The sequence below is a fragment of the Teleopsis dalmanni genome, chromosome 2 (assembly GCF_002237135.1).
Source record: "Teleopsis dalmanni isolate 2A chromosome 2, ASM223713v2, whole genome shotgun sequence".
Lineage (NCBI taxonomy): Eukaryota > Metazoa > Arthropoda > Insecta > Diptera > Diopsidae > Teleopsis > Teleopsis dalmanni.
The window spans coordinates 24,650,522-24,662,391 of NC_051847.1; the positions used below are offsets into that span (position 1 = coordinate 24,650,522).

The 11,870-nt window shown below is 28.5% G+C and overlaps 1 protein-coding gene across 1 annotated transcript in view; it reads left to right on the forward strand.

The window, feature by feature from the left end:
• Nucleotides 1-11,870, forward strand: part of LOC119674157 — a 36,752-nt gene that overhangs the window by 605 nt on the left and 24,277 nt on the right. The window lies entirely within an intron of this gene.

Below are 11,870 nucleotides of genomic sequence, written 5' to 3' on the forward strand. Positions count from 1 at the left end.
ACTTTGAACCTAAGTTTTTCGCCACATCATTAAGTCAAACTTTTGCGGAAATCAAGAATGAAACTGAATATCCAGGTAAATGTTTTATCCAAATGTGCAATAAATGTGATATTACAGTTCAATGCCTAACACCATTATTTTTTATTTATTTTTCTTTAATTTTTCTTTAATTGACTTTTTGTGGTTAATACTTCATAAGTTGGTTAATCATTTCCGCAATTTAAGAATTTCGGTTTGTATATAATATTAACAAACTTGGTTTTTTTCCAGTAAGCAAAAAATTAAAAATAATAAATAAACAAATACTTTTATTATCTCACTAGAGAAGACTTAATATGGTTGCAATTCTCCGCTTCACTGTGAGTCCAGAACACGATAATTTTCTATTCTTGCGACATTACTCTAAGTAATTATAGGTTAATGAATCCATAAATTTGTGTTAAATATAATTATTCATAATTTTTAATTATTTTAGGTACTAGTGAGCTATTTTTACTTGTATTTTTATTATTAACAGATTTTGATTTTTGTCAAGAATCAAAGAAATACTTCTCTAGGAAAACAAACTTGTGATGGGCAACAATAAATAAAATATATTTTGACGTGGTTTAATTATGTCTCTGATTTTCATTAGTTCAAATTATAACTATTTTATTAAATTTTAGAAAGAATTTAAACATTACGTGGTTTTTGGATGCCTTTGGTTATTAGTTTTAGTTAAATTATAGAAATAGTTGCCAGAGAGCTACAAACAAATCATTTCATTCGTTTATGATAGAATTTTTTCTATTTATATAACAAATTTAAATTTGTATAACAAATCATTAAATAGTTAATAGTCTTCAGCTTCATTATCATACTAAAATGTCATGGTCCCTTATGCCAGATAACTAGCCACTACAGGTTTTGCATTATCCATACTTGAAATTTCTGTATCATTTGCAAATGTGAAGTGCCTAAGCGAACAAATACCCTTTTTGATGCTCCGCAACAATACACATATAAAGAATAACCTATATCGGATCCACAGAGTTCGGCCTATTAAATCCTTAACCATCAAGAAGGAATGCCAAGAAATGTTTTTTCGTAGCAGAGTGGACCCCTCTGTTAAGAGCTAGTAATCAATATTTCTATTGAAATAATCTGCCAACACTATTTACCCACTTTATCTTTCCATATAAAAATTTATAATATTTTATTAAATGTGCATTTTTGCAAATGTTAAAATTGTTGATTTGATTTATCAAAAGGAGTTTTGCCTGTTTTGCTAATCTTATCAGGAGTTAAATACAAATAATTTGTAACGCACGCCTGACTACAAACTTTCCTGATTAGATATTGTATTGAAATTGTCAAAACAACAAAAGAAATGTCAAATTATAAATAAAACTGAACATTTGTTGCACATCGATAATATAATTGCGAAAGATGAGCTTGTGGGGTGGTTTACAAGAAACCCTTGTAACACCCCTTACATTAAAAATTGATTAAACCGAAGGCTGCTCATATTTCAGAAGTAAAATAAGATTTTTTTTACTGATTTCATGTAACATAGTTTTTCTATGAGAATATAAAAAAATTTTTACTGGGGAAAGCGGAACTCCCGTCGATCACCATATGCACCACTTAACCGTAAATAGTGCTGTTTTTGAAAATTGAAGCAATAAATAATTTAATTTTTCCTTTACAACCCTCAAAGGAAAAAATATCAAAGAAACTGTTGTTTGCGCTACTTTTTGATGTATTTTCCAAAATCTCAAATCGTAGTCTTTGCCGCACGAGCACACCCACAATATCCACTAGGCACACTTACAAACGCAATTCCGTGATTCCCTTGAAACCGTCTTTTGTGCCTTAACTATTGTTGTTGTTATTGCTATTGCGTAATTTACTGTTAATATCGTCTGCAGTTTCTAATAAACATTTTTTACCAACACCAGTTTTATATATTAAAATTATTATTATATCGTGGTGGTCCTTCTAATACTCTGTTGGTATGTCTTATCTCTGGTTCGCTACTTAAGCTCTTTAATAAACAAAAATACTTAAAGGCAGTAAATTTTGACTCTGTCGACATCTAAGCCGTTCGTTGTATTTTTTTGCAACCACCTTTTCGATAAAACTCGTAGCGCTTTATGACGTTCCCCTGCTGTTCCTACGGGTTTGTTGAGAACGAATCTTTTGTTGACAGCCAACGTCGTCCAAATATTTATTTCATTTTTAGTAAACAAACAAATGTCAAAAAGTCAACTTCATCAACAATTCTAATGCAAATAGTTGAAGTGGTATGTTATTTTGGAAAGATATTAAACCCTTTTTCGCAATTATTTTTACTTCAACATACATATTTCCTGCGCAAAAAAATATAACAAATACTTTTTTAGTAATATTAAACTTTATAGGATCATATTTTTTTCACTATCTTAACTAAATTAACTTAAATTAAATATAAAAAAAACTAAATGAAAATATAGTTTTAGCACAAAACACGTAGACTGACTTGAATCGATAAGCTATATGCGTCCAAATACGATATCTATAAAATATCGTTGTCTGTGGAAATATACAACGATAGATTCATATACTGAGGTTTTGAAATAGATATAAATTATTTTCTAGCAAAGATAAAAAAAATAAAGCAAAAAATAAAAATAAAGCATTTTTCTAGCATAAAAAAAAATAAAAACTTTAACAGGGAATGCAATTTGCCGTGATAAATTAAATACGTTTATTATAAATTCAAATCATTTGGATATTACATTGCTGAAGAATACTCTCAAAACTATTTGGATTTTAATTTGTAAGCTCTTATGAAAACCGTTATTCTATAATTCAATAATTCATAATTAAATATATTCCTCAAATTAAAACTAAGAAAAATTCAGAAGAAAATATTAGATCTTTTAGATTCAGACCCTCAATCTGACTAAATATTTATGATTACTTACATGGTGTCAACATATATATATAACATATTTTTGTAATTAAATATGTATATGGATCATGTATTTAAATTTGAAGTGTTTACACCACGTTAACATCTTAAATGACTACTAAAATATTACTAAAAGACTATCTCAGATTACTAAAAGACTACCGTAGATTACTAAAAGACTATCTCAACTACTAAAAGACTATCCCAGACTACTAAAAGACTATCTCAGACTACTAACAGACTATCTCAGACTACAAACAGACTATCTGAGACTACTAAAAGACTGTCTTAAACTACTTAAAGACTATCTTAGACTACTAAATGACTATCTCAGACTACTTAAAGATTATCTTAGACTACTAAAAGACTATCTCAGACGCATCGAGAACATATCTCGTCGAAGACCAGTGGATTATTTATATTTTGAAGGTTTTGATTTAATTTTTTTTACACATAATTGAAAAAATACTGTCTCGTGGTGTTAAAATTTAGATTAAAGAGAATCGTTACAGAACTAGTTGTTGATAAAGTCGGTTTTGTTTTTTTTAGAAATAATAAATTTTATTTCGAGCGTTTCTATTAGTATATTTCTATACGTATTTCGACAAATTCGTTTCTGTCTTCAACATGAGAATCCCTAATGTTCATATTACTACTCATATTAAATTGATTCCGACAAACGACTGAAACCAGTCGTATATTTCTTAAGAAATTGTATTCTTTAACCTAATATAAGTGTAAGGTGCGGTGATTCTGAGCTTCACATTTGGCAGGACCCGAGTTCGATTCCTTGTACTTGCAGTCTCAAAAAATTATTTACGAATAATTAAATACAAGAATTATTTCGAAGACCACTGATGATGTGTATTTGGCAATACTTGAAACAACTGTATGGTCAGCCAAAAATTCAAATTAAAATAATATGAAATAAATTTTTGTTATTGTAGTTCACTACTGTTTGAAAAAATCTCTATAAATATAATATGTATTTGAACTAATTAACCAATAAAACTGTCGAATTGTTCTTGAGTCCAATAACTTTAAAGACAATTTTACTAAAAGCTGTGTATTTTTAAACCTAACCCATATGTCAGTTCAAATAACTCAACGTGTGATAGTATCTCTAGACTTACTAACACCCACTCATACCTTTAATCATTAGAATGATTCAGTAATTTGAATTCGTATTAAATGTGACTTTTTGCATTTCAGTTGGACAGCAAAAAATTGTCGGGAACAAAGAAAGTATCTGATGCGTGAAATGTAAAAATTTACTAAAAATTAATCTTAAGTAAATCCAACAGTATAAACTGTACGTTATACATTGTACATCGTACACAATAAGAAGTGACATTTACACCCTATTAACACCCTCTCACTCACGAATGTGTTAAGTGTACTCTAGTATTGTAGTATTGTTGAATCGAGGAAAAATTGTGAACTCATATGTCGGTCGTGAGCGTTTGAAATTTTTCTTTGTTAAACTTTGTAATTAACTTTTCAGATTGTACACGTTCGAGAGTTCTTCCGTCTGCAGTTTTGACTATTTTGAAATGTGCAAAAGTGCAGTTGGAGGGGATTAACCCGAGAAAAAACTATAAAACAACAAAAAAACAAGAAATGGCACAAAAGCATGTGTCTAATGCGTCCGACACGCGACCTGAAACGACAATCGAATTTTAGTGTACGTAGTATATCCGCAGCTTATTCAGGTTTATTTGGTATCTTTTTATACACGTTGTAGTATATATTCTAGTTTGTAAATAAAAGTAACAGAATTTGAGAATGCTGTGGCGTTTATGTGACAATGCATAAATAACAATGATTTAGTTAACTTTCTCAGAAAATGTTTAAAATTAAAATCTTTTAATAAAACATGAAATAAACACGTTTTTGCAAATTTTTATTGTAAATATCCAACAGTCCAACAGTCCAGCAGCCCAACAGTGTACGACGAGTATTCCGGCATTAACTGTGACGAAATGCATATTTTTTATACCGGCCAGTTTCATGCAATTACCGAACAAACGATTTTAAACTTAAACCAGGTCAACCAGAACAAAATACCTATGTGCTGTGAAAGAACAGTAACAACTTTAGAGGCAAAAATGTTATTGTTGTCGTTATTTTTATTAAAAGTGGACAATTTTTGTTAATGATGGTCACTTTATATAATTTGAAACATTTCTTATTTCTTCTCTGTGTGAAAAATTTGAGTTATTCGCCAATATTGTTATAAGACATAACAGAACAGAATAAACCCGAAGAATAAACAATCTTTCTATCTCTGCATATCCGACTGAAAAGAAGTTTGGGTTTGCAAAACCTACACTACAACTTGTGTAAGGAATTTTTAATCAGTACATCTTTACTCTCTTTTAAATTAAACTTTTTTTAATTGTTTTACTTACAAACAAGTTTGTGTAACGCAGATAACACAAACCCACTTAGGTTATGTCTTGGGCCCACTTTAATGTTGCTTTTCTTTAGCGACTACCACGTTTAGGTTAATTGGAGGAAAACTCAATTTAATATTTTTCTCATGGTTAAACCATTTTATTTTAACAATGTTTTTTAGTATAATTTGCTTATGTTTTTGCTGTCGCGATTGTTGTTGCCCACATAACTTTCTGGTCACTGATTTCTCTCTATTATAATAAAAATCTAAAATTATTTTATATAATAAAAAGGCGTAAATGTTGGACCAGTTGGACTATAAATATACTTAACATAATGCGATTTTGAAACATAACATTTATTTACTTTGCTGACTTTGGTTAATTACTTCACCTAAGTTTCGAAATAAAACTTTCTATTTCTACATGTTTTTTATGTACTCGTAAATTAAAAATTATGAATAATTTAATTTTGTTTAATTATGCAAATATAATATTTTAATTAAACACAGTAAGTTTTTCTCTTAAACTTGAAGAAAACTTAAGGCCATGCTATTTTATTGCTTTAATTTCACGTGACTATAAAAAAGCAACTCATAATTAAAAATTATGTTTATTATTAAATTTAAAAAATACAAATAAAATATCATAGGCGTAGGTAAAAAAGCAATTTACAATACTCCAAATAGCTGTATGGTCAGCCGAAAATTCAATTATTAAAATAGTATAAAGTGAATTATTGTTGGTATAGTTCACTACTCTTCTAAAAGCCTCTTTATGAAATATACTACGAGAAGTATCTATTAAATACAAAATACCCGAAACAAAAAAGCGATACGTAGTTTCTCTACGTTAGTTCATGTACATCAGTGAACAGAGAAAACTGTCGCTTTTAAAGACTGTTAAAATCGGATCTTGTTATATGAACGTAAAGATAGCCTGGAAGCTACACATGATTTAAGTGTCTGCCGCTTTAATCAGTTTAAGAAACCAGAGTTAAGTAATTCACTTGACGATTACCAAAGGACCATAAACTAATACCTCTAGAAAAACCGTTCACTTTTTCGTTTCCATATATGTTCGCAACACATCCAGTCATGTAGGTATATATAAATGTACAACATTCTGCTGGAGATTAAATGTTTGTGAAAATATTAGAGAGGTACATAATATTTCTATCCGACATTTTGTTGTGACAAAGCGATTTAATAGAACTAAAGATGCTTGTTCTTGCAAATTTTTTATTATTATTTTTGTGCACGGTTTTAGCACTTGAATTGTGGGTTTTTATTCCCTTACTAAGCTTTCAATTTAACTTAAATATATTCATTAGAAACTGTAGAAGAATATTATAAGACTAAATATAAGATTGCTTAGGTGGCTATCTTACACCGGATGAAATTGGTCGTGATGAAATCAGTTCAATACTACAATTTATCGAGGTTATCGGATTTGAACAAATACTCTGGATCCATGAAGGAGGCGCAATAGTTCTGTAGCTTGTAATACAAAATTACCTATTTTAATAACACTGTTTCAAAAAATAATAACTGACAAAGAAACGATAATGCCATTATAGTTAGTTAGTTGTGGTAGAGGCAAGAACGAGTGCTTCTCAATTAATTAAGTAAGCCGTTTTGAATCCACAATTCCTTATAATAGTGGGTAGTAGTGAGAAAGTCAAGCTACAATCAGTCGGAGGCATTTATAAATTATGCCATTATAATTGTGATTAAAAATTTCTATAGAAAACCACTGTATAAACATTTTCAATAGTTGCTCTCATAATTATAATAATTTAATGTTATAATTAAAAATAATAATAACATATAATTTTGCTATTTTTATTATTATAACCATTGCCTATTATTTTATTTTAAATATTTTAGAAATTTCAATCCAATTTTATTTATTAGCACTTATGATATCGATTTAAATTAACACATTTTAATTTATACAATTTTTACTATGTTTTACTTGCATATATAAGAACTCTAATATAACACAAAAATTATATTTTTTTTGGATAAAATTATATATTTTTTTAAAAATTATATTTAATATAAGATATTAACAAATTTGTAAATACATAATGATGATGTCACTTTGTCTTCGTATGTGAGTTTCAATAATTTCTATATTCAGAAGAGTTATTAAAATAATTATCTAATAATTTAATTATTTTCATAGCTTGTGTCTATTAGTAGTTCGTAACATAATTTTTATTAGAGAGAATATATTGATATAATGTATTCTATCAATAAACTTTGTTAACATGTTTTTGGTATATTACTTACATTGACTCTAAAGATTACTGATTGAATATTATATGTATTAGGTTATGGTGGCCGACCAAAAAGGCCACGCGTAGCCCATTAAGCTCCATTGCGATACCAGATCGGAGTTTTTTTTAGCGATAGTGTCCATCGCTTATTTTGCGCGTGTTATTAACGAATTTTATTAGAATTTCCACAGAATCCTCAGGTATGTGCTCCAGCCCCTAACATTTTTGTCGAGTTCTCAAGAGAACCTGGCAGTTACACAGCAGATGCTTCCGAGTTTCCTTTGCATCCGGCTTGTTGCATTTCCTACAAGCATCGCTGTGCATTAAGTTTGACTCTAAAGATTATTGATTAAATATTATAAGCTGACACGAAAAATAAAGTACGGTACGGTACAATATGTATAGGTTACTATATTCGTGACAATGAAAATTCATTATTTCAATGGGAGTTCAGAAGTGTAGTGTTTCTTTAATATTGTATAGACGAAAATAAAGATAATTTAAAAAATACATCGCAATCATAAAATTTATAAATCATAAAATTTGTACTCAAAATTTTATTTTTTATTGTTTTTTTTTTTTGATTATATACATTTTCAGTACATATTTTTTATACATTACATTCCTTATAATGTTATAAGTATCTAAACTATTTCAGTTGACAAAGAGAGAAATCAACTGGGTTAAAAACTTTAGCACATAATCAATTAGAATAGTTAAAAGTTCAATCACTTGAGCGCGTTTCAAAATGCAAAAGTGCATTCCTAAAAAAGCAAAAGTGCAATGAAAATAAAATTATTTTTTTATTTATGTGTAGATAATTGAAAATTTCAAAGCCCTTGACATAGTTCGGAAGTAGAAAAAAGTGCAATCCCATTCAACAATGTAAAAACAAATTTTAAAAATTTAAAACGAATCCAATTAATAGCAAACTCTAAACAAAAAACAAACTAGACAATGCAATAAGTTTTTTGTGTCTGTTTGAATAAGAGGAAAATATGAGGGGTACTCAAGTGAAACACCTGAAAAACTAGCAGAAGGTACTAGAGCGTTTTATATACTCGTACATACTTGGAATTATTGTGTTTTCTTATTACAAACGACTTGAAGACATTCACAGAATTACAGAAGTATTTTCCAGCAAGAAAATGAAAAATGTGTGAAAAACAATTATTGTACTAAGTTTCAACAACAATGACCTCTGCTTTTATGTTTTTACTTAATTCATTTAACTTTACTTAAACTGCGGTTATAATTTCTATTTCATGGTAGAAAATTAATAATTAATATTTTGAGGTTTGCGTGTGAAATTGCAGTACTTGTGGTGGAGGATATATTTACATAAAGTATCTCTTGCAATATATAATATTATTTATACTCATATTTTTAGAAAATGTTCAATTATAACTGAATTATGATCCGATTGCGATTCTAAGTTGAAGCCGAAATGAATCTAATAGGGTTGGAAAACAAGAGACACTGTTTGTACACTGTTTTTATGGATGTGCCCGAAAGCAAATTAATATTTTTTATATCCATTATTCAAGTATTAAATAGTGAATTTATTGCAAAACATTACGTTAAGCGTAGAATACTATTAAAAGTTGAAATTAGTTCTGTATATTTTCTAATTAATATTCTTAATAGTTGAAATATCTTCAGCCTTTTAATATTGAAAATGAAATTTGTATTCTTATCATTTTTTAAGTTTTTAGTGCTATTAGCTGGCACTTCTTTAAATATTTAGTTTTTTTTTTTGAGTTAACGACCATTTGGACTTTAGTTTATCTTAATATATATTACAATATATATCAGCGTAGTTAAATACTAATTGTTTGCATATATGAAGTGAAGTCATCGACGTCATAATTGTTATAAATTCAATTTATTAGTCACAATTCAATTCACACAAAAAATAGCACTTTATATAAATAATTAAAGTACTTCAGTAAATGACAAAAGTTTTTTAATTTTTCTTACCTTCATTTTATTAAATTCATATTTTAAAATCTTTAAGACATAATATCTCATGATGTTATTGTTATATAACTTAGATCGTAATAACGGCCAACTCAATAAAAGTCTTATATGATTATGTTAGAATAGGTTAGGTTGGAGTGGCAGTCTTATGCACCAAAACACGCTTGACCGCAAGTAATGGCCCGTTATGATACGACTGATGAGAAGATGTGTTTCTCCCCAAGTTGAATATGATTAACTACACAATTTTTCTAAACCATAATCTGGATTATCTGAATTATTCGTTTTCCTGTATGGTTAAGTATTCCCAGAAGAAATTCGTTTTATAGTACATATGTATATATAAATCTAAACGGAGCTCAAAATAAGTGTTGTAAATCTCTGACTCAATAATTAATAAGATTAAAAAAAAAATAATCAATATAATATAAAGTGCTCGCATATCCAAACAAATTTTAGAATTAATAGATATTTATATTTTATTTACAAATTTTTAATGATTATTATTGTTAACAAAACTGAATATGTTGCTCTTTGAACTATTATTTTTATAAAATAAAATAGTTATTAAATAAAATTGATATTTTATTGCTAAAAAAAAATAAACTTTAATGCTTAATTAAAAATAATTATGAATTCAGAGTTACTTGCAACCTGTGGTTAGAAAATTAAATGCCATCTTCAAATTACATTGTACATTAAGACTGAAAAGTTTTCGGAAATTCTCATTTAAAATTCGCGCGCTGTATATTTTTCGATATTTTAAGTTTATGTAGTTTGGCAGCACTGTCCTTAATTACTATGCCAAAAATGAGCTCGATCTGTCAGACAGTTCGTTTACGGCAGCTGTTGAAACCAGTTCACCTCAGTAGTGCGTTGCGAAATGTCTTCGACGGTCGTACGACCGTCCTGGAAGGCTTTGTACCACTCATAAACTTGAGTTTTCGATAAAACTGATTCCCCATAAGCCTTTTGTAGCATTCGCAACGATTCTGCACACGAAATTTCGTTCGAAACACAAAATTTGATGCAAACTCTTTGTTCAATATTTTTTTCCATTGTTTTTTTCGCAACGCCCTACTGAGGTGAACTGGTTTCAACAGCTGCCGTAAACGAACTGTCTGACAGATCGCGCTCATTTTTGGCATAGTAATTAAGGACAGTGCTGCCAAACTACATAAACTTAAAATATCGGAAAATATACAGCGCGCGAATTTTAAATGAGAATTTCCGAAAGCTTTTCGGTCTTAATGTAGATATATGCGCGTCTTATACAGCATAAGCAGTGCAGACATCAAAGTATCTTCAATAATTGTGTAGACACTGATTTCAAATACATTATTTAATAAGAGATATTCATTTTTATTACTCTTGAATATAAAATGTTTGTAATGTGGAACCCCGCAGACAAATCCATAAAAGTGTGCAATCAACTTAGGTTAAGAATTTATGCTTGATGATTAAGAGAGGCTAAAGTTTAAGTGTAATTATGCAATAAAAATTAATAAAAAATAGTATAAACATACATACTGTTTTGAAGAGCATACCACATTTGTAATTTAAATTAAAAGTAATTAAATAATATAAATAAATATAGCTATTAATACATTTAAGATGATATTTTTAAAGCATTAAACAGTCTACTTATCAAACGAAATTTAAAATAAAAATTAAATTAAAAGTGTGAGTAATAAAAAAATATTTAGTTTATTTATTTAATTTGTTAATATACGACTTAAAGCAAAAAAATCTTATCAATATTTCACATATGATGATGTTGGAGTTCGTGTAGAAAAAGTGATATTATGTACCAAAATTATTTTTTTGTTCCAATACATCTTCGAGGAATGCCGACTTATCGTGTTGAAGGACATAGTAAAGCAATGACTTCAAAAGCGATGCAGGTGGTAGTTAAACTAGTGATATAACTTTCTGTATCGGAAAAGTCAAGAGTAAGCACGAAGTTAAGTACAATCCACGACGAGACACCGTTTTGACCGAGAAACCAGCAGGTGGGTGTCTGTACTTCAAATTAAAGCGACCTTTAACTAGTAATGCTTATTGGCGTATATTAAACAATACTATATAAGTAAATAAAAAGATATCACAACAAATAAAACCGTCCGTATCGATATAGATACAGATATATAGATATAGATATAGATATAGATATAGATATAGATATAGATATAGATATAGATATAGATATAGATATAGATATAGATATAGATAAAGATATAGATATAGATATAGATATAGATATAGATATAGATAT